Raw genomic sequence first — 23,127 nt, forward strand, 5'->3', positions numbered from 1 at the left:
AATCTACTAATGCAATTAGCCCAGTTTTTCAACGAGACACAGATCTATAGGGAAGCAATTAAAATCCAAATTCTTCTCAGAGTGTGGACTTCACAGGGAAACGAGTCCTTTGACAATAAAGTGTTTGTTTTGGAGAGTTGATAAGTGATTTTCTATTTTTTGGACAAAGACAATGCTAAGGAGGGAAATGGAGAACAGTAGGAAGGACAGGAGAAGAAAGTGAGAATGGAGAAGAGAAGTGAAGGAAGGAGAAAATGCAGGGAGGTTGAAAAAGAAAGGAAAACAAACTCAAACAAAGAAAAAGGACAAAGGGGCCACACAGGACTGGGAAAATAAAAAAAGTGAAAAACAGAAGTAGAAGGTTTCAATAAGAAAAGTAAAAAGAAAGCTTTCCAAGCTTGCTGCTGGCTATTTTCAACTTCGACAGCAGCTGATATTGACACCACAGCATTTGTCTTGCGCTGCATAACTTACACACAAGTTAGCTTTTACAGGCATCTGTACGACCAAACTTTACAACTTGTAAACCCTAGCTTACTAGTGCTGTAGCGATTCATTTAGATCACCAGAGGAATGCAACATGATATGGAGTTTAGCACAATAATGTAAGATTTGAACAATATTTCTAAGAAACAAGAAAAAATCTCACCACTGTCATATAATCTAGTCTAGATTTGACTAGTCTATAATTTGTGTTTATTTTTATCAAGAGAAAAAAATTCAACCTTAAAGTTAAAGACTTTAATCAGCAAACTAGAAGTAGAAAAGGATAAAATGATGATGAAACTCAAATTAATCATATTTACTAAGTAAAAACAGTAAGAATATGAAAAAGTAGATACGAATGGAACAATAAAATTATGTACTAATATCACAGTCTAAGATGTATGTATGCTAAAAAACCAAGGACTGAATTGAAGAGTTTTTTGGGGGGACATGAATCATGTCAGAATTAATTTAGACAAATTGATAGACCTGATATTATATGAATTTTCAAGAGACATATGTTTTATTTAAAATTTTCAAGGTTCTGCATGTTGAATCTGTTGCCTAAAATGCGTATAATATCTGAATGCATCAACTGGAAAACAGTAATTAATTTGGTTTTATGATGCTGAAACTGCAAATCTGAGTCATTAAAATGTTTGTTTTTATGGTTATCAGCCTTTTTAATGAGCCAGCCTTTAACTGGACTTCCTTGGCATATTGGCAGAAAGTATTTTAATTTTGCATATTTTTAATAGGGAAAATGTTTTCACATGCACATTTTTGAGATACAAATTGCCTTTTGGAACAAATTAAATCGGCATTCAGAGTTTCCAAAATAGCCTTAGGAAAAGCTCTAACTTTATCTAAGTTCTTCTGATCTGGTCTTATTTGTATATTTAATGTTCACAAAGATTCACATGATGCAGATTTTAGGCTTTATTCTTGTCTTTAGTTTAGAAAAAAAAAAGAGTGGTAGCAAGATGGACAAAATGGAATAAAACAGAGATCAGAAAATATAAAGAATAGAAGGAAGAAATGAACAAATGATAGAGGAAAAGGGCAGAGATAAAGGTTGAGAGGTAAATGCAAGAAACGTATTCTCCTGTATTTGTTCTTGTACGTGATGCGGGCTGCTACTAAGATATCATCCTAATGCTTTACACAGACAACCAGCGGAAAGAGGGAAGCCTTCTCGATCTGTTTAAACAAAGACAAACTTTACTGACCTTGAATTTCTCCTTTGGGCAACAGTGAGTCGCAGGTCCTCCTCCCCCCGCAGATGAATGCTACAATATTTGTGTGCGTTTGTGCCGGGGAAGACGTCCTCCGCCTCATCCGTTCAATCTTTTACCTGGAGGAAGACAACGGAGGACACAGGGGATGAGAAATGGCACTGCTCTGACATTTTTGTGACGCCTTATCTTTTTATTTAGAAGGAAAGAATGGGAAGGTTTCTTTTAGCCCTGCAAATCTCTGCAGTTCAAATAGTGGATATATGTTTACCTCAGGCAGTATTTGCAGGTTTTTGTTTATTTATTTATTTGCTATAAATGCTTCTTGTTTTGAATGTGTTTCTGCAAGCTGTCTCAAATCGCAAAGGCCTGAACGTCCATGAAATGTAAATCATGAACCATTGATACCGGGTGACTATCCAAGTCGAAAACACATCAATCTTTGCATCTGATTTAAGAATTTAAGATTTGGGCTCAATTGACCTTCACATAATCCAAATTCATATTTCAGCGTCAAGAAAGGAAAAAAAAGTTATTTCTTGCGACATGATAGACCAACAAAACCAAATTCTGTTAGAGTTTAATTAAAGGGGCAGTGTTATGTATTTTCCAGGCACATCAAGTAATTTTACAGCACAGGCAAGTAACTATGTCACCTTCAGTTACAAGAATGCTGTATCAAACATGATTTAAAATAAATTCATAATTGAATGCCTTTAAATTGGGCCTTACAGGAGTTCATATACAATTTCTCATGTGCTTTTATCGTTTTGTTCTTGTAGCACCAGTTAAATGTTAACTGGGTTTATGTGCATTAAAACCTCTTCCACCAGTGAACCTATTGTTTCCCTCAGCGGTGCCCCATCATCCAGACTTGGGTCAACTTAAACTGAAGTCACACATTTATCACTTTGCCCTTGTAAATAGCTTTAGCATTTTTCTAGGCAGGTGCCGACAGCTTACATCACTCAACACGAAGCCGGACTCAGTTTGAACTAAGTGCCGTGCCAATTACAGCATGACACCGCCATCCATACGTGTTCTCAAGGATATTAATAATTTATGACAAATGCCTTTATCGATTTCTACCCATCTGTTTGGCTTTACTTTGCTAAAGTTAGACCTTTCGGGTGATTTTGTTTTGATCGCCTCTTCATTGAAATCTCATTTGTTCCAATTGAGTTAAAAAAAAACATTACGCAATAAAAGCTGGTATTGAAAATATGTTGATATGTAAAGCTTTTTCTAAAAGTATCAGGTTTAATATACACTGATCAGGTGAAACATTATGCCTAATATGCCTAATATGCTTTGAGACAAGGAATCCACGACACTGATGAAGATGTTAGTGGCAAATCCTTAAAGTCCAACTGGTTCCAAGGTGGGAGCTCTATGGATTTGACTTGTTTGTCCAGTACAACCCAACATTTATTTGGATGTTGACTTGTCAAGTCAACATCACTAAACCAATGAAATGTAGATTTACTGCCCAAAATGTCCCACCTAACAATTTGCAGAGTCAGGTAAACAGTGTTTTTCACTTAACGTGTCAGTGGTCATAATATTATGTCAGATGAGCATATCCATCATTCCCCCCACAGAGTACATCCACAAATTATATAGGTGTGGCATTTTTTTATTTTCTTTTAAAGCTGAGTTTTGCAAGTCCTGTTTTGGAGTTATAGTCTTTTAATTTGCTAATAAGCAATCCTTAATTTGCTTTATGCCATTTGTAAATACATGCAAGTTATTCATATCAAATCTTGTTCTTTTATTCTCGTTTAGTTTTTAACACAATCATCCGCAAAACCTCACAAATTCGGTGAAATATTACAGATAAAATAAGAGTTATATTTCATTTTTAAGATTCTCTTGAGCCTAATTTTTCAAACAGAAACCTAATTACTTAACCTGTAAAAGCCTCCTTTGGTTGTAGTTTCAATTCCAAATTCGCTGTCAAATTAAGTCGTTTTTTTCTTTTATTTATAACTCAGCATTAAATTGAGCCTTTCGCCTACTCTTGACCCATAAATTTAACCTTAACATGATACCATCCAAATGATTTTAATCCAACACTATCAAATAGTTGCTAATTAAAAAGGAAAGCCCTTGACGCGCTTCGCTTTCCTGCTGCCTTGAGCTTTCACTGCACAAACACACATGATGAAAGGTTAACGAGGGGTGGTATATGTTCCAATGCATCACCAATTAACACAAGTCAGCTTTTATTTGTCCTGTAATGAATCATGCCAAAAAGCTCCGCAAGCTGGATCATTTTAAGCTATCCACTTTGCAGTGGATAATTTTAAATAAAACAGCTTTACTTCTGTCTTTCACAGCTGCCTCAGTCTTCCACCTGCAAAAACTACTTGGTGTCATTACTGAATGTGTCATGATCCATGCTTTTCTGTTGAGTTATTTTTGGATTTTCTGTGTTTCGCCCTGTTTTCCTGAGTCTCTGTGTTGTCCTGTCAGCTGAGTTTTCCCAGGTGTGTCTCTTTCCCTTGATTACCCTGTGTGTATTTAAGCCCACCTGTTGTCGGATCCTGGGCATCGGCCCGTCTAGTCTGTCTTTGTGTTAGTTGACACAGTAGAACTGTTAAGTCCTGTGACGGCGAAAGCTCATATGTGTCAGTCGTTGTCAATTCAGTTGCTACCGGTGTTGAGCCTCTGTATTCCTGCTTATCCGTGCTACCTGAGATTTGGACTGTACTGAGCTACATCTTTCATTAAATTCATTATTTCATCCATAACTTGGGTCCCTGCATTTCTTCTCACCATCATCCACCCCCAACTTTTGACAGAATGTTTACAGGAATAATTTCAAAAGCTGGATAGAGCCCCTGATATTGTTTGTCAAATGGGTAAAGACGTCATTATTCCGCACGATTCACCAGTTTCCATACCTGCCCTGTGTTATTACTTCAGATACCGACCTGAGGCCTTTTCAGGTCTAAGATTCTAAAAAAAAAAATATTCAGCAAAATAAAGACATGTGACAGGGTGCCTTATCTGCTCAGAATTATATGCAAGGTGACAGCATGTATGTTCTTTTGCAATGGAGACTTAAAATGCGTTTGCCTACATTTCTACTGGAAACCTGCAATGGAAAACAAACACATCAGCTTGAGTCCACCCCCTGCTCCCTTATATTTTCTACTCAAGTGCCTGTCTCTCTGTTGCCTTATTTGAGTCACCTTTCCATGTTTGCTTCAGTAGATTGTTCTTCAGCTCCATTAGCAAAAGAAAGTTGTGCTCAGACTCTGGCAGGTTGACACCAACTCTCAGTGAAATACTACCTACAGCCTAGTCCAAAAGGTTATTTATATTACTATAGAGAAAAACAAGTTATTTAAAGTTAGATTAACCGTATAAAAATTTAGTGTAAAAATGTGCATAAAAGACCAGATTTGACCAGATTCACACAGAGAACCATCACAGGATTACCTATGTCATTAAAAGCTGCCATATTTAAATTTTAGTGCAGCATCATGCAAAAACTGCATTAATCTGCTGAGCTGCAAAACGTATTTGCCCCATAAATGTTTGTTTTGTTTTCTGTTTTCTGTTTATCAAACCATTTTGAAGATCAGCTACCTTGAATAAAATGGAACCCCAGAGCCTAATGATATAAATATTGGGGTAGCCCTGGTTCAGCAGTGGTTTCGGCTTTGAGCCTCGTTGACGGATGCTTTTTTGCCTTCCTGCTGATTTGGGGACACTGACCTTGACTGTATAAGGTGAGGCCTGCAGAGCTTAAGATGCTGTGCTAGATGAGTTGTCTATGCACTGTAGAAATTATTTTTGTACGTGGGTCACACTTAAAAAATTCTGAGCTGCTTTTTCTTTTATCTATTGGTGAATTATTGTTCTCACTGTGACTTGCAGGAGTCCCAAAGCTTTTGTAAGGCCTGTGAACCACTTAACAGACTGACGCTGCAAATTTAGAGCATAATGTGTTTCCCTTTGAGGTCTTCTAGCCCCCAGTTCAGGTCATTTCTTTCTGCAAGCCAGGAGGTAATGAGACCTGGGTGTGACAAGTGAAAATGAACTAAACTCTTGAAAAAAAATTGTATTTCAGTATTTAACAGGAAGGGTCATTATTATTATTTTTTTACATATAGGGCCAGGATTGTTTGACCAGCTTTATCCCCTTAATGACTGGAAACATCATTTGAAAATTGCTTTTTGTTTATACTCAGAGTACTCATTCTGATATTGACATTTGCCGATTTAAAATATTTAAGTGTGACGGAAAAGGAAAAATAAATGTCAGCAGCAACTATTTTAAAGGGTACTTTAAAATAGTTGCTGCTATTTTAAGCAGCAACTATTCTGAGTATCAAATAATTCTGAGTATCAAATTTTTTGTTTTTAATGAAATTTCATTTCAAATAGTTTGAGACGGCAGCCTCTCCATAACATATTAGTTTGGCACTCTGTGGTTCGAGCATGTCTAACACTCTCTGTATACCAAATATGTAAGCATGTAGGTGAGTGGATTAAACATTTACAATAGCACCCAGGCTAACTAAGCTTTGTCACTGAGCAGATTTTCCTTGCTGTTAAGCTTCTTATGGCACCTGTCAGCCCCCTTTTCAGCCTGACAAATGTGAGGACATAAAATTAATTTACATTTACAACAATTTAGTTCATTTGCAGCAGAAGGGACACTCAGGGGAAACATTTCTGCACCAGATAGGGAGCTGTAGCAGCCGTCTACTTTAGGTGAAGACTATAAAGTCATAAAATATTAAACATGAAGCAATAAAGATTTCATATTAGAGTCTCAAAAGACATTGTGTTCATTCACTCTCATGAAAATAAAAATCCAAGCCAGTCAAATGAGCCACACTGTGACTGTGATATACTGACGCAAAAGCCCTCAGGTGTAAAAAAAAAAAGCTAATCTCAGCCTCACTTCTCACAATCTACTGACGTCAAAATGCTCCTCTGAGCAGATTGTAAACACTGACTTAACACAGGATGAAACATTTATGAATAGCTGGAGCTTTTGAAATGCTTGGTAAAACTCAGGCAACTTGTTCCTGACCCATCTGAGCACGGCAGATACAGCAGCTTATGGTTTTACTGCGTTGCCGGACGCTCTTGATCAAAGTTGCGCTGCCATGAGGAGGTTTTAATGCTCCCCTACCAAGCCTCCCATGAACATGGATGATGATTCATGCAGGGTTTAATGTGATTTCCATGTTGTGCTCATCAGCATTACCTGACAAAAAGCCTGTGGACTCATACAGAGACATGGAGACGGCGAGTGTAGAGCATATCTCAGAGCTTGCAAGCATTTCCACATATCAAAGCAGAGAATGGCTCCTTCTATAGGCAATTTAGAATAAGAATTCGTTATTTATATGGCAGTAGCAGAGTGTGGGCCAAACCTCTGACACTGCAAAACATTGATCTCCCACTGGTAAACATAAGTCTAAAGTATGAGCATGTTATAGCGGTTGAACGCAACTTGTTTACCGTCTTCTTATCTGATCAACTCCTGCAACAAAGTGACACAAAATAAGCATCCGCAGACAACTCTTAACCTCCCAGTGTCACACCGGAAAAACAGCGAGAGAGTAATGAAGAGAAAACAGCTCCTCTGGTTAAATCAAATGCAGAGGTCGAAGAATCGGTTCCCCTGCACAGACGGGCAGACGCACAAACAAAGCCAAAACATGCAGTCTCTGTCATTGGCAGCATTTTGTCTGAGTTGGCTCTATTCTTTTTTCTTTCTTTTTTTTTTTTTTTTGCTCCTAATTATCAGGCAGAGCAGTGATTAAACGGTACGCAAGACTACTTCCCACAATTAGCATTTTGTATACCACGCAATCAGTGAGTGTAAACAAGACATAAATATACAAGGGTGTGATAATGCGGCCCTATGATTAAATAAGTGCTGTTAAAACAACATGAACAACAACAATAGAATGACACATGGGCTACAATCAATGATTTTGTTATCTTCTGCTGATATTATAAAAGAAGCACTTGTTCTTCCTCCAGTTATAACACACTGGCAGATAAGTGACGCATTTCTAAGATATTTCAGAGGTCAGACATGAAACTACTCAGAATTTTACATTTCAGAGCGAGCATGGGATGATGCACTCGTCTTGTTATAATAACTGGGGCTGCATGATTTTTTTGGGGAAAACATGTAACATGATTAACCCACATTTTTCTAACTCTTATTTTTCTGATATCCCTAAAATTCTGTGAGCTTTTGCATGTTGATCACTAGAATCTATGCCAAGAGTGAACCTGGAGGCAGTGAAAACCCATCCATATGGTCAAATATTGCTGGTATGCATAATTGAACATGGCTCCTAAAATTAAAGGGCCCACCACTGATCGTGCTCAAGAAGAATTATCTGGCGGTGACATTTCACTGGCTGAGAGTTATTATATTATGCAACTTTAGTTATAGCAGAAATTATTTATATTAGTACTAGTCTTAATATTTTTTTAAGCAATGATCAAACTGTGTGGGACATTTTTTTTAACATTTTATGGTTCAGTATCTTGTCAAAATCCATTTCCATTAAAATAGCAGAGTATCAAACTGATCAAACCAGATGAACACTGTGCAAAATTGTCATAGCAATCAGAAAAATACCCAAATCAAGCAGCTGGGTCTAAACAAAAACACGCCCCGTGCCGATTAATTTAGCTAACAATCAGTTACACTTAAAAAATATATTATCTGTTTTTTTTTTATTGCGTACGTACGCCTTGCTACACAGCACTAATTTTATGAGGCATTTATACCACAAGGTATCAGAAATGTTCCTCAGAGACTTTGATCAATATTGACACGACACTATCGTACAGTTGCAGCAGACATGTTGGCTCCACATCAATGATGATTCTCCTTTTCCACCACATCCCAAAGAGGCCCTAATTGATTTAGCTCTGGTGACTCCTTAGGCCATTGGAGAATATTACCTCATTTTTATGTTCAGGAAACCCATTTGAGATTATTTTCAGCTTTGTAAAATGTAGAACTATTCTGCTGGAACTAGCCATGAGAAGATTGGTACACTGGGGTCATAAAGAGATAGAAAAGTAAAGCAGTAGTCAAATGGTACTAGTATGACCCTGAATAAGCCAAGAAAATATCCCCCACACCATCATGCTGCCAACAGCAACCTGAAATGTTAATTAGTTTGTGTTGCATTCTCACCTACTTACTCTTAGCTGACAGGGGTTACACCTGGTATAGGCAAACTTCAAGGTTTCATCATGTGGTGCATTCGGAGACAATATCTTACATACTTTGGTTGTAATTAAGATCAGAATGGCTTTATTGGCCAACATTGGTTGCACAATTAGGGGAACCACCCTGCCCATTGTACTCCAACCTCACCAAAACATTTCTGTCCACACATCCATCATCAGTTGGAAATGTCCTTCTTTTCATACCACTTTCTGTCATCCCAGGAGAGTTGTGAATGAACATGCCAGTAGATCACTAGTTTCTGAAATATTCCGAACAATCCGTCTTGCACCAAGAAGCAAAGTCACTGAAAAGCCTTTTCTCACCCATTTTGATATCTAGAGTGAACTAAAACACAGATACCAGAATACATTAAGTTGTTACCATTGGTCAGATTGCCTGATTTGCTGTTTCTGTTGTGGAAAGATACTTTGCTATCTTTCCACAACCCGTACGGGGTCACTAATAAAGTGACCCCGTAGGTGTACTTGTATAAATAAGTAGTTTATAATTTACTGTATGTAGGCTGAATTATGCAAGACCCATCCTGTATTATTGATGGTGATTATCGATGCACTAATGCATACATCACTTTAATGCTGCTTTTTATTACTTTAATTTGCAGTTGGATTATTTAATTCATTTAAACTGCAGTAAGTCCTTAAGAGCTGGAGTCTCGCATCTTCCTCAGTCATAACTGATTTTAATTGAGTGTGTGATAAACAGGTTTCTGTAGTACTTCACTGCAAGCTGAGTCGATAATTCAACTATCTGAATTAGGAGTGTTGGGGCAAGAGAGTGTCAGAAGTCTACAGGACATCAACACTCGTTAGAGTTGCCCATCCTAGCTTTCCACGAAATGAATGTTCATCCATCCATCCATCCATCCATCCATCCATCCATCCATCCATCCATCCATCCCTTACACCCTTGTCCCTCAGTGGGGTCGGGAGGGTTGCTGGTGCCTATCTCCAGATAGCGTACCAGGCGAGAGGCGGGGTACACCCTGGACAGGTCGCCAGTCTGTCGCAGGGCAACACAGAGACACACAACCATGCACACACACACTCACACCTAGGGGCAATTTGGAGAGGCCAATTAACCTGACAGTCATGTTTTTGGACTGTGGGAGGAAACCAGAGTACCCGGAGAAAACCCACGCATGCACAGGGAGAACATGCAAACTCCATGCAGAAAGACCGGGGTCGGGAATCGAACCCAGAGCCTTCTTGCTGCAAGGCAACAGCTCTACCAACTGTGCCACTGTGCAGTCCCCAAAATGAATGTCTAAATTTGGAAATAGATTTTGTTCAAACCTGAATCATGCTGTAGCTGTTAAAGAAAAATTAGAAATTATTTTCTTATATTAACTCCTATTATCTTCCTTCTTAAATCATGCCCTTAACAGCATGACTGTTCAATAAATCTGTATTAAAACTGCTTTGGTTGCACAGTCTTTAAACCGAGTCCACACAAAGCTGAACTTAGTCCTTTAACCCCATACTTTGCTGCAGATCATCGGCTTCTTAACTTCATTTCTCGCTGAGTCTTGAGAATTGTTAGCAGACTGTCTGCAGAAATTGTTTTAATTTGTCTCCCTGACTGCTGGCTGTGTATATAGCAGGACAGGTGCAGCTACACTTTACCCTAAAAAAGCACACAACCACGAAAAAAAAAAGTTGCTTCCCAAAAAAGCAAGCGTTGCAAACCTGGTAAATCCCCTCACGCAGCATCCCCAGTAAGTTTAGCAAATACACCAAACAAATGTAGGAATAAAAATAATCCCCTGCTCACTGCCAGGAGCTCACCAACACATTACTGACACATTGCATGAAACAGATCAGTAGGATCCAGAAACATGAGGTCAACCTGTCGTTTACATTGTGAATGATCCAAGTTTAGCTGGATTAGCTGTGACTTTATTCGGATGAAAAAGTGTTGCAACCCTAAAATCCTTTAATCCACAGGGAGGAAAAACCTTAACTTACCCAACAGCAGGAAATGTTGGATTAAAGTTTTGACTGAAAAGTTTAGGAGAAATTGTGTCAAAAGTTTCTTTTTCAGTTTTAGTCATTATTTACAGCTTTCTTGGAATTATAAAACATTGAGGGATCCAAATTCAGGCATACTGATAGCAGCATGAGAAACAATGGTGTTGCTATGGAAGGCCATCTTAGAGCTAAAAAACAGAGCATGGTTATATTGAAAGTGAATTTATATTTAAAATTATCTACTGAAAAGGGGAAATATTTTGGTTCCTTACAGGTGAAGTGTATTTCAGTTAGTTTTGATGATTTTGTGTTACATCTTATGAAAACACTAAATTCACTCAGTAATGAATTCAGGCAGAAGAAAAACTTTTCCAAATGATTTTCTACCCCCATTAGATGCAATTAGTAATGTAACTACTAGTTTCATCAGTTTCAACATAAAACTGATTAAACTAGTAGTTACATTATTATTTATATGTTATGACAGGGTTAAGAACTTCCATTGATAATGTTTACTGCTTAATATGTATGAATTTGACCTCAAAATGACCCAACATATTCAGCTGATAGAAAAAAAAAACATTAGAACAACAAAGCTTGTTTATGAAAAAAATAAGTATTGATTTTCTGAAAAAATATATATTTTATTTTTATTTATTTTTTTTCCCATAAAGCTGTCATTGAAATGAGCTAAAATAACCACCTGTATTATATCGCTGTGTGTCATGAGTTGGTATGATAACTTTCACTTTTTTTAAATGAATTTCTGAAACAGCCTTATATCTATATTTACTCCTGTTAGCTTTTTTTATTCAGCTAAGACATATTTTTAAGATCTCTGGTGTCAAAAGCTGAAGTAGAGATGATTATTCATGCTTTTATTTTAATCTTATCTTAAATACTGTAACAGCCTTTTTTGTGTTGGAATAAGGAAGCTCTTGACAGACTTCAGTCAGTTCAGAATGGTGCTGCAAGGCTTTTGCCAACACAGAAGAGACAGCACATTTCTCTAGTTTCACTCTCTTCACATTAGTTACTGCTACATTTTAGAGTTTCTTTTATCTTTTCCTTTAGAGCCCTGTGTGGTCAAGCCCCAGCCTACATCTCCAACCTTCTAAAACCCACACTTCAATCTAAGATCTTCCAGTCAAAGGTTTTTATTGGTTCTGCATACAAATTTGAAGACAAAAGAGGTTACCTTTCTACCAAAAGAGGTAGAGAGGTTAAATCTCAGTGGCCCCCAGATTGTGCAAAGTGCCGCCTCCTTCTTTGTGATGCTTTGATTCTGTTGATTCTTTTGAGGAGCAGCTGAAGATTTATTTAGTTATTCAGACTGACTTTTAACTAGTTTTCTGCTGCATGATATTATGTGTATGCTGTTTGATTTTCCTTTAATGTCTTTATCTATTATATTTATGATTGTTTTATAGCGAAGCACTTTTCTGGTTTTTGACCTGTGAAAAGTGCTATATACATAAAGTTTACTTACTTATTGACTTACTTACTTACTTACTTACTTACTTACTTACTTACTTACTTACTTACTGTCTTACACTAATGAGCTCTTACCGGGTTTCTGCATAACGTATTAACAATCTGTTAATGTTATTTATAATTCTTAATTACATAGAAGCAAAGACACATCTAAAACATGCAGGGAAAATAATTTGTTAAATGGTACGCAGCCCATGAATGCATTTGGACTAGGTTAGTTAGAGAAGAAACCTGGATTAGAACTGCTAAATATTCCCTGAAAACTCGAATACAAGATATTTACAATCTTAGAAGTTAAAAAAAGAACCCAAGAACATTTTGGTGCACCCCAGTCAGTGTCCATGAAATCATCTTTTTAATTTCAACCTTTTTCTATACCCTCAATACTGGAAATGCTTAACACAAATACACTAGAACACATGCATAGACATATTTTTCACTATGCCTTTGAATGGGGGCGCAAACAACAATCATCATAATGTCATATTGGCACAGTTTGCCTGTTGATGACTCTCTCTCTCTCTCTCCACGTGAAATCCAAGTCATGTGCCTGGCAATCTCATTAAGCTAATTCAAAGCTTCATTCCGGCCTCCTTTAAAGCTTGAGCTTAAGAAGAGTAGAAAGGCAATGAGGGGTGAATCTAATTAGTGACGCTTCAAATATGTTTCCCTGAGACCTGCCAATATCTTTAAAAGGGCAGCTATCTTTGACACCGCAATGGCACTGAAAAGGTCCGATTAGCAGGAGGCCATCTGTAGGTAGCTGTGGAAAAAAGTGTGCCTCCGCTTTTGCTGGGCTTCTTGTTTCAGTTAATCCATCCTGTGGAAGGGTTTTATAAATCCACCAGTGGCTTTTTCAACAGCAGCCTCATATTACAAATTTCTGCGGCCTACGGTCACTGTTTCTACCAAAGCCTAAGCGCTACAGGTCAATAACTGTGCTTAATTTTTCTTTCTGTCTGTTTTAACTCAGCTCTTCCTTCAGGCAACCAAACTGGGGCGAGCTTGGCATTGAAAATAACCAATTTGTTAAAAGGACTGTGGAGTGCTCTTGTCTAATGTTTCATTAAATTATCCCTATTCACCCGCTTCTAGTCTGTAGTAAAGCCTCTTATGGCAGCAGTGGGATTTCAAGCAGCAGAGCCGAGGTCAGTGCTTTGCAATCTGATATTTCTTTTTGTGGATTTTGAATGTTGCTACAGTTGCGGTTGCAGATGATGTTGATGTGTTTTTGTTCAACTGTCCTTCCGGTGGCTTGAAGGACTTTTATGTGTTAAAGCACACAATTGCAATGTGGTTGTTACTCCTTGGTCACACAGATGCATCTGCCTTATGTTCCAATGTTATAGGAAGACATGCTGCCTTTGGTAATTACCCCTTATTCTCAGACATTTAAAACTGCAGCATGCAGAGTTTCAATTTGAGCTGTAGCCAGGCTACCAAAATTTATTTCAACAGGTTGCAATATTTTGGAGCAGAAGCACCATGGTTCCCACATGCCATGCTGTGAAACATGTGCGCTACGGAATCTTTTACAGCTGCTGTAAAGAAATCGCAGCAGTGACTCTTTTATAATATCACTATAAATGTGCTCTCTTTGCTGTTTACAATTCACTCACCTCAGCATGTGAATGCTTGAAACCAAAAGTGAAACTGAGAAAACCACATACTTTCTAATTCATTTGACAAATAATTATCTGACCACTTGGGGGAGCACTCACAGAGCCGGGTACAAACACATACTATGTATTATTAATCCAGCTGAAGTAAAAAAAATAAAATAAAAAAGGCAAACAAACACACTCAATTGCTCTGGAGCAGGCAGAAGTAAATTTATTAGCAATGCCATGCAAGTAAGATATAAGAAATTACTTTAGAAATACAATCGTCAATGCCTAACAATCTGGGAAGGACTGCTAGTCCATTTCTAAAACTTATTGGTGGATGTCTACCAATAAATAGAAGTAGAGAGTTAAACGTGTTAAGTGTAGAGCTGCCAGTCTTCTCACATGTGAATATCCTAGAAAGTTAACCCAAAGTACAGACTTTACATTGTTATTAGCCTCTGTAACCATGTTTGAAACGTAATGACAAGAATTACTAAAGAAAAATAAAAACAGCATGATTTTGTTGTAAAAAAGTTGCATCTAAGTTAACCACAAGACTTTTTGAAAATTGTATTTTTGACAGATCAGACAAAAATAGAGATGGCATGGAAAATCCAAATGTACCATACAAGTACAGACACCATATCCTCATTCAAGCACAGTAGTGTAGGTGTAATTATTGCTTTGGAGCTGCATGATGTGAATTTATTGCTGCCATTGAGTTAAAAGGTCAGCCTTAGTAATAGCTGATTAGCTGGTTTTTCAAATTGTTGGACAGTTATTCTAGAAGTAATATTTTAAGTTTAAGCAAAAAAAAAAAAAATTGCTCAATAAAGCCAAAAAAAAAGTTTTTCCACACAGTGTTTTTTTTTACTTTTTCTTTTTTCCAGTTCGAGTTTCAAACATTAAAATGCTAACACAGCCTGAGGCATATTGGTATATTGGAGGGCAAGAAGACATAGTGCTTTACTCTGTACTTACAACATCTTTAATCTATAATGGATCTATGCTGCTAACCACCCGCATGCAAGTTTGATGTGAGTCACCGCTGAACCACTGGAGCTGAATTGCATGCAAGAAAAAAATAAATAAATACATTTTTACAGATGATTTGTTTTTATTACATACATACTATTGTGTATTCTGGCGTAACTGTAAGCATATGACACTGTCACACTGATTCAGTACAACAGACCAATGCAGCCAAAGAGGATTCTCTCATCTGAAATTAATGAGCTTCCTCTGAATTGCTATGCATTATGCATATAAGATGAGATGCTTTATTTAATAAAATCCTTGGTCTCCCAACTTGTTTCTCACTGATTCTCCCATCTTTTTGTAACACACACAAAGCACGTTAAGTCACAGAATAAGATTTAAATACAAACTAGCTCTCGTCACAGAACAAAAGGCAGATACAATAGTTAGTGAAGATAATGTTTTTTTTTCTCTGCTCACAATAAAAAAAAATCCATTCAGTTCATAAGCAGACTTATCATACTCACTGCTGCATTGTTTTGTCTCTATTTGCTAAACAAGTGGTTCGCCATCCACATCTTTTTCAAGCAAAAGAAGAGACTTGAAGAAGGTTTTGGCATTAAAAGAGCACAGGACAATATTGGCTCTGCTAGCAATAATATTTCTTCTCAGATAGTAATGGTGTGACCTGAATAATCTTAGCAATACTGGATGAATAATAAAATATGAATAATGTTGTCTCTAAGAATAAGGTAAAGCTGCTGGATGAATCTCAGTGTAGCTAAGAAGCATCCTGCAAGGCGTGGGAGTTCTAGTGCATTTGTTAAAAATGTAATTCTTATAAAAATTGTTTTTTGATATATTCACTCACTTATAGGGTATTTTCTGTCCTGTTTTCATATTTTCTCGAAAACAATCAGATTCTGGTATTCCTTTGATGTGGTCCTGCAGGCCGGATACGTTTTTGCAGGCTTGACCCACTCATTAAAAAAAGACTCTCGAATGCAAGGAATGAACCGCAGTAATTAAAGTACTAGCATCGCACTAAAACAGCTACATTTGAACAAACAATATAGCAAATTAATAAAACTATTCTAGAAATATTTTTACACAAGCATAAAGTCAAGATCTAAATAGTAGAAATGAGCTTATGAGGATCTTTTGATGTGCCTCACTTTATCAGACAGATCTTGTTTGATTGATTTGTCTTGATTGAGAACAAGTGTGGCAGTAACAGGACCTGGGTGTGGCTGGAGACACGGAACTCAGGTGTAATGAACCACATTTAAACACACAAAAAACGGAAATCAGGAGAAAGTGTAGAAAATATAATTATATTAATAGTTAAAAGTTATGTTAATTCACATTAAGATATGTTCTACTGTCTTTTCATTATGTCGGAGCCGAAATATTATTAATTGAGTTGTTATTGCAGAAGATTTTGGTGTGTCTCTTTTCCTTCCATTGTGCGTTGCACGCAAATGGAACGAAAACAGAACATGGAAAGGATGTCTGTTTGAACAGATAAGAACTAACAATCTGACTAATGGTCCTCTGAAGGAGCAGATTTAACTTCCACGAGGTCAAACCCAGAATTCTCGGAACTTCCAATACACACTCAATGTAAAACAGAGCCAGAAGCAAGATTCAGAACGCCATTGGTCAGACAGTTTCCAATACACAAGAGCAGACTGAAATGGTATAAATGCTCGAAGCCAGAAGCAGAAGACAAGACATTTTGGATTCTGAGATGATGAAAATGTAATGTGTGATTCCGCAGATGTGCATTAAATGTCTTCCTGGTTGTCGGTGAGCCGGAGAGAATGGAGTTTTGTGTATCGTCTCTTAATTCATGAGTTTAGCACCTTTGAATTCCTCCATAAAAGGAAAGCACTTTACTTGATAAAAAAAAAAAGATCCGAAAGACCAAATGGGACAAAAAGGACCAGGCCTAGGACAGAACCATGCAGACATTTGCATATAAAAGGGTTGAAGGAATGTATCTTCTTTCGTTAAATTGAACTGTGGAATAAATGTCCCTGGGGTGATAACTGGACACTACAGTCTGCAGTGTCAAAAGTAGCAATTAAGTCTGATAGCACCACCTCCCATTTCTTTAGTTTAATATGAAACAGATTTGCCTTACAGAGGAAGGGTACCTGACTGATGAAGCATCTCTTGGGTCCTTTGTCAAGCATTTGTTCAAATCTCCTATTTTTTTAAAGACATGAGTTTTAGATACTTTGCTCAAATTAGCTTTTATGCTGAACACTTTCCTCTTAAGTTTTATTAAAACACACTTCACGACACTCTACCATGGACCATATACATCCTGAATAAGTGGAACAAAATAGTCTTCTTTATAATAACATGGTCAGAATTACAACATGTCAGATGCATTATCAAGTTTTGTCTTCGGTCAGTTCCATTGTCTCATCCCGTTTTCAGCAGTGGGGGAAAAAAAAAACACCATCTATTTCTCAGTTCGACCCAAAACCGTGAATCCTCAGGAGAAAATTAGAGGCAGTGCAAACTCATCCGGCAAATCAATGACCTGACAGAGTTTTTATTGCTTTTTTAGATTTCCAGAAACACAGGCAGGAAATACGTGTGATACTAAAAAAGCTGCCAAAATTCATGAACATCAACTATTTCCTAAAACGCCAACACACTTTGAAATATTAAGGACCACTTTATTGAATTATACACCAGATTTTGTTTAACACAACCATGCAGTTGTTGTCAAAAGCCACTCTGTAGCTTTCTCTTCTCACTAACTGGAGTGGAATGCAAGATTATTTGGCAAACCGTGAGAATGCCTCCTACACGAACAGCATCTGTTGCTACATTTTCCACAAAATATTTAGCCTTATCAGACATCATGGGGATATTGACATTTATTTAGATCTGCATCACTTACGCTGGTGTTCAATGACCAGCTTTCTCCCTTTGGAAAGCTTTCTAGATGTTCAATTTAACTCTTTATTTCAAGGCTTCCAATCTTCTTACACCCACATGATCACATATATAGTATAAAATGTTTAGGATTAGCAGCACCACACATGGAAATAAAGAAAATGTGCATATGTATGATAATGCATGGCAGAGAAAACCACGCTTCTGTTGGATATTTTTCTTACAAATCCAGCACCTAATACGCTGCTGATGCAGATATGATTTTTTCATTCTGCTCCTGGATATTTTCCAGTTCTGCAAGCTCACAGTTGTAGTCATGACATTTTTTCTGGTTCTAGGATTAAAGTTAGGGGGAAGCTGGCCTTTAATCTTACGCATCCTTCTAAGTCTTAAAACACATTATTTTCCAGTGCATTATAGGCAATCATAGTATAAAATGGTTGGGCCTGCAGCAACAGAGCCATTGAGTGGAGTGATGCACAACTACCACAAACACTTTATTTTCATTTTAAAGATTCAGGTTTGCTTTTTCAAAGTGTGCGTAGTGCTTTATCAAATGTGGTATTTCATGACTTTTCAGGTACAAAGATGTGAATCAGAAAACCTTGAGGTAAGGTGGCAGGGATGATTTTAGTTTTTGACTTTCTCTGTCTCCGAATGAGGCTAGCCTCATTCGGAGATGGTACAGAGCCATCTCAGAGCCAACTTCCAATTTTGGAAGTTGTATTCTCTTCGCAGGCTGATTTGTACCAGCTGTTTGTCACTTAGCATCCTCCAGAGGGATGTTTTATGAAAACCATTAATTTAAGGCAACTTTCTACATTCTACTCATAGGCCCCAATAAATAAAATTCATCAGTAGAAGCTTTAAGTTTTATCATTGTTCCAAAACGTCATTAGTGTCAGTCAAAACAAGAAGATTGAACACAAATATGTGCAAATTATTTGCACAAGGTTTTTAGCGAAAGAAATAAATTGGATGTCAGATTTCTTTAGCTTGTTCTAATTGTTAATTTATATAATTAATGAAAAACTCCTAGCTGCAAAGAAAAAAACATTTACTGAAATGTTATGGTTTGAGTCCATAGGTGGAAAATAGTTTACTCATGGGTTTATCATTGAAGTTCATTGAGACAAAATGGTACAGAGCCATCTCAGATTACTTCTGTCTGACTTCCAGCTATCTGTGCTGACACACTACAGAGGAACAAAACAATGTGAGTTTCCTGTGTGTCTGTGACATTTCAATTCATTGTTAACCTGGAAGACATGGTGTAAGATACCACTCAAAAGCCTTTTCTTCAAATAACCCAAACCCCGACACAAAATTAGAGTTTGGCTCCCAGATGTAGCCATACTTTATTACTTTGAAAGTTTTTTATTTATTTATTTATTTTTTTAATTACTGTACCCAGAAAAAAAGTAAAAAAAGAAAACATACAGTAGAAGTTAATACAGCGGTAAACTTGGAATGCACTAAGGGCTTTGGTGGAGCGAACATGTATAAACACACATTCATAGTAGTGTCTGTTTAACCTAAGATGATGCAAATGATTCAGTTGGAAATTACCTAAGACATTTAGAATTGGCACCTTAGAGTATGAAAGTGCAAATGGATTAGTGTGTTACAGGAATGTGGCAGAGCGTCCCTTATTTCAGACCAGTGCTGTTTCATTTCCCACCTGTAAAGAAACCTTTTCAACGTTTTGACCCGAGCTGAAAACATGTCTATGAGCAAGACTGACTAATAAACTAAGTCTTCTTTCAGGAAGAATGAGTTAAAAATGTACCAACCCAAAATTAAAAGGATATCTGCCAAATACTACAAAAACTTCTGAAACATTCCTCTCAATTCTGGCATTTAGCAAATAGAATTAATTTGGTTAATCCTTAACTGACCTAAATTAGAAAAGGTTTAGCCTGATTTAACATCCAATCGCTAGAGTTTTAAAAAAAAGCTACATGTTTAAATATGTCATATGTAAATTTCTGTTTCCAAACAAGTAATCCAGTCTATTCTTGGGTAACTGTATAGGTTTAAAGCCAAGAGGCAGTTTCATCGGGCGGATCAATCTATGCACTGATGATTTCTTTCAACTTGGCACAGATAGAAGTACCAGACATTGGGACTCTCTTCATCTTTCTTCATTTGTCAATATTTTGAAATGTTAAATTTCAGCTCATCATCATGATCTCCAGAATTCATAGCAACTTATGTCACAATGCAGCTAACAAATTATCAGAGGTTCAGTTTTTCAGTCTCCTCCAACTCACCAATACCTGACAACAGTACTTTTCCAACTGAATCTGAAGTTGTCGAGAAATTTCAAATATTTTTTTTTTTCCTATTTTATTTTCATTCACAGCATTTGGATTCTACAGACAGCAACACAGTTTGGCTCTGACTCACACGATCAGAACAGACTTGATTAGATGAAAATCTCTAAGCTAGAGCTACATATAGAGTAAGGAGCTTATCTTAAAATGCAACTCAGTATTTGCATTGATAGAGCTGGACAGGGTATCACTACAGCAGCAAAATTAGAAGCCTCACCATTAGTTTGTGCAAATCCTGCCACGTGTTTGCTATAAAACCAAGCCTTGTGTCCCATTTGTCACGAATATACAAACAACTTTACCAGTAGACTGATTAAATGAAGAAGAAATAAAATCTCATCATATGTTTCTCCCTTTATTTAGAAATAAAAACATGACCTCCATGGAAGATCAACGTTTTTTTCTAGCTGCCCAGTTCTACAGAGGAATCTATAAAAATAGGGAAATATACTAACAGTCTAAACTGAACAAGTGCATTGAAGAAACCTTTTAGATGAGAGGTAAAAATAGATTCTAATTGAAACAATCCTACTAACGCAAATTATATTTAGAAAAATAATTATTTTCTATATTTTGACTTTTATCAAGTAAGTGCTGAGGGGTTTTTTTTATCTTTACACACTGTTCACAGGTTTTCACTTTCCAAATGGATTCTGAGGTAACAACAACAACTACAAGCTATATAGCAACTGCTGACCATTTCAAGGAGAGCCGTCTTTCTTCCATGAGGGATGGCAATGCTCTTTAGCTCACAGGGGAATAAAAACAGAAAGACAAAATGGAAAAGGGAAGAAAATAGTTTGAAACAGCATATTATAGCAAACTTGAAGTCATACCTAAATATTGCAACTCCAAGCACATCAGGATTTTTGTTTTATGGTGGCCAGTACTTCTTCTGGCCCTCTGAAGTCTTTGTATGACATTTGCTTTTTCACTGACTTGAATGAAATCCATCAAAGACAGAAGCAGAGAGATGCATCATCCTTCAGTTTACCATCTACTGTATGCCAGGTTTCCAACTAATAGCTCTATAGGAATCACATTGTCAGAGCTAAAATCCTATTTTCTGTCTGTCAAACTGTGTTACGTTTGGTATTTTTCATAGGCCAGCTAAAGCCAAAGGAACAAATTGTAAACTGGGTCCATCTTACACATGCATGTCTGTGAATGTCTTCACGGACAGCTAAATTTTCGCCTTCCATCATCTTCCAAGCTGCCATCAGATGTACAGAAAGTTAGCCGCCTCAGGGAGTTTCTAAAATCTTCTTCAGAAAAGTAGTTTGACTTGTGAACATCTTCTGAGCGAACAACGTGTGCAGAGCCTCAGGCTCTGACACTCAGACTGATGTGACAAATGTAACATTTGAAAGTGTTCCACTGTCAAACAGCTTCGCCATGCCCGGCAGCAAAAATTCATATGGATCATATTAGATGCTCAGCCCAGCTACGACCACTAAAATTTAATTTCTGATGTTTTAGGCTATGATTCAACTCTTTTTAGCATACTTTAAAGGGACTGTAATCGTTTAATCAGCAACAGCCACCATGTAGCTTCATTTTTTTTTTTTTATTACTTGTTAGTTTATAAATTAATTAATTAGTTGTTGGTTAATTATTTTATTTCACAGAACAAAACAAAGTGGTATATTACTGTTACATGAAAAAAGAAATAACTTGTTTTCAACTTTTTTCTAATAAAAATCAGAAAAAGTGCAGATTCCATAGAAAACGTGGCACACAGATTTTTCATTTAAGAATTCAGGGCAGTCGATTGGCAGTGTTTTAGGTCGATATTGATCTTGTCTTATTCAATGTTTTTGTCATTTTTTTTTTATTTTTATGTGATTCACAATTTACCAAAGTTTTCTCACATGGAGCCTATGCATTATTAGGCAATAGTCGAACCTAGTTGAACAAGTAGCTTCATTTTCTTTCAGTAATTCTATTAAACTTGCACTGCACTTAATGTATAGCATAAATGACAATATGAACATTTTGGGACACAATGAAAAGCTTCTCGTAGATCTGTAATATTTAGGCCAAAGTCTGAGATGCTGAGAAAATCTTTCTTTTTGTAATAGTCAGTTTGTAGCAGCCATTTCTGTTTTGAGACATTCGAACATCTCTGGTTTCAGTCAGATAACTGTGGGATTTCCTTGACTTGACCCCCAAAATAAAATGAAGTGGCAGCTGAAAGCTTTCTTTCACTCTTCACTTGCACTCCAAGAGCACACGCGATCACTCCTGAATTAAACATCCACTGCTGAGCTTTTGCAAAGATCCCACAACAAGCTGCATCCAGCAGACAAATCCCAGTCCAGGCATGTGTGTTTTCCCTCAAGACCCAGTTTATTCACCCATAATTCCTTTAACCTCAATTAGACATCTGCTGACTATGATACAGCACACAAAGGAACGAAAGTGTCTGCTGAATCAGAGTTGAATGCAGAGTCTCTGCCCTGGAGGTCTCCCATTCATTTCGAAGGTGCAGTAAAAAAAAAAATGAAAAAAATGAAAAGCTGCAAAAAGCCTGTGCGCCTAAGTGCCCGTTGATGCTGCATGCGCACATGAAGCCTTTTCAAGCACAACCTGAACTGATCAACTATTTTTATCTCACCACTGCAACCTGAAGCCATTCTATTATCAACAGGCAAACAGAAATCCAAACCAAACTTTGCTTAACATTTTTGCTGACTTTGAATGCAAACTCTTAAGGAACTCCGTCTAGGCTGAGATTCAATCCTCTCCGTTCCACATTCATCCCTCTTAACCTATGTGCTAAAGACCCACATAGATGCCAACAGATTTGGATGTAGGCTCTTTTGTCCCATAATCTCTGAATGGCAAACTGTCAAA

At 37.1% G+C, this 23,127-nt stretch overlaps 1 protein-coding gene across 3 annotated transcripts in view; it reads right to left on the minus strand.

Annotated features, from left to right (window-relative positions):
* The window catches only part of LOC103458690 (leucine-rich repeat and fibronectin type-III domain-containing protein 2), a 130,883-nt gene that overhangs the window by 86,297 nt on the left and 21,459 nt on the right, over nucleotides 1-23,127 (minus strand). For all 3 annotated transcript variants that reach the window (XM_081603022.1, XM_081603023.1, XM_008399680.3), the window contains exon 2: nucleotides 1,716-1,840. The gene's annotated coding sequence lies outside the window, so the exon portion shown is untranslated. The remainder of the gene's footprint in view (nucleotides 1-1,715; nucleotides 1,841-23,127) is intronic.

The sequence above is a fragment of the Poecilia reticulata genome, chromosome 22 (assembly GCF_904066995.2).
Source record: "Poecilia reticulata chromosome 22, P_reticulata-male-v2, whole genome shotgun sequence".
Taxonomy (NCBI): Eukaryota; Metazoa; Chordata; class Actinopteri; order Cyprinodontiformes; family Poeciliidae; genus Poecilia; species Poecilia reticulata.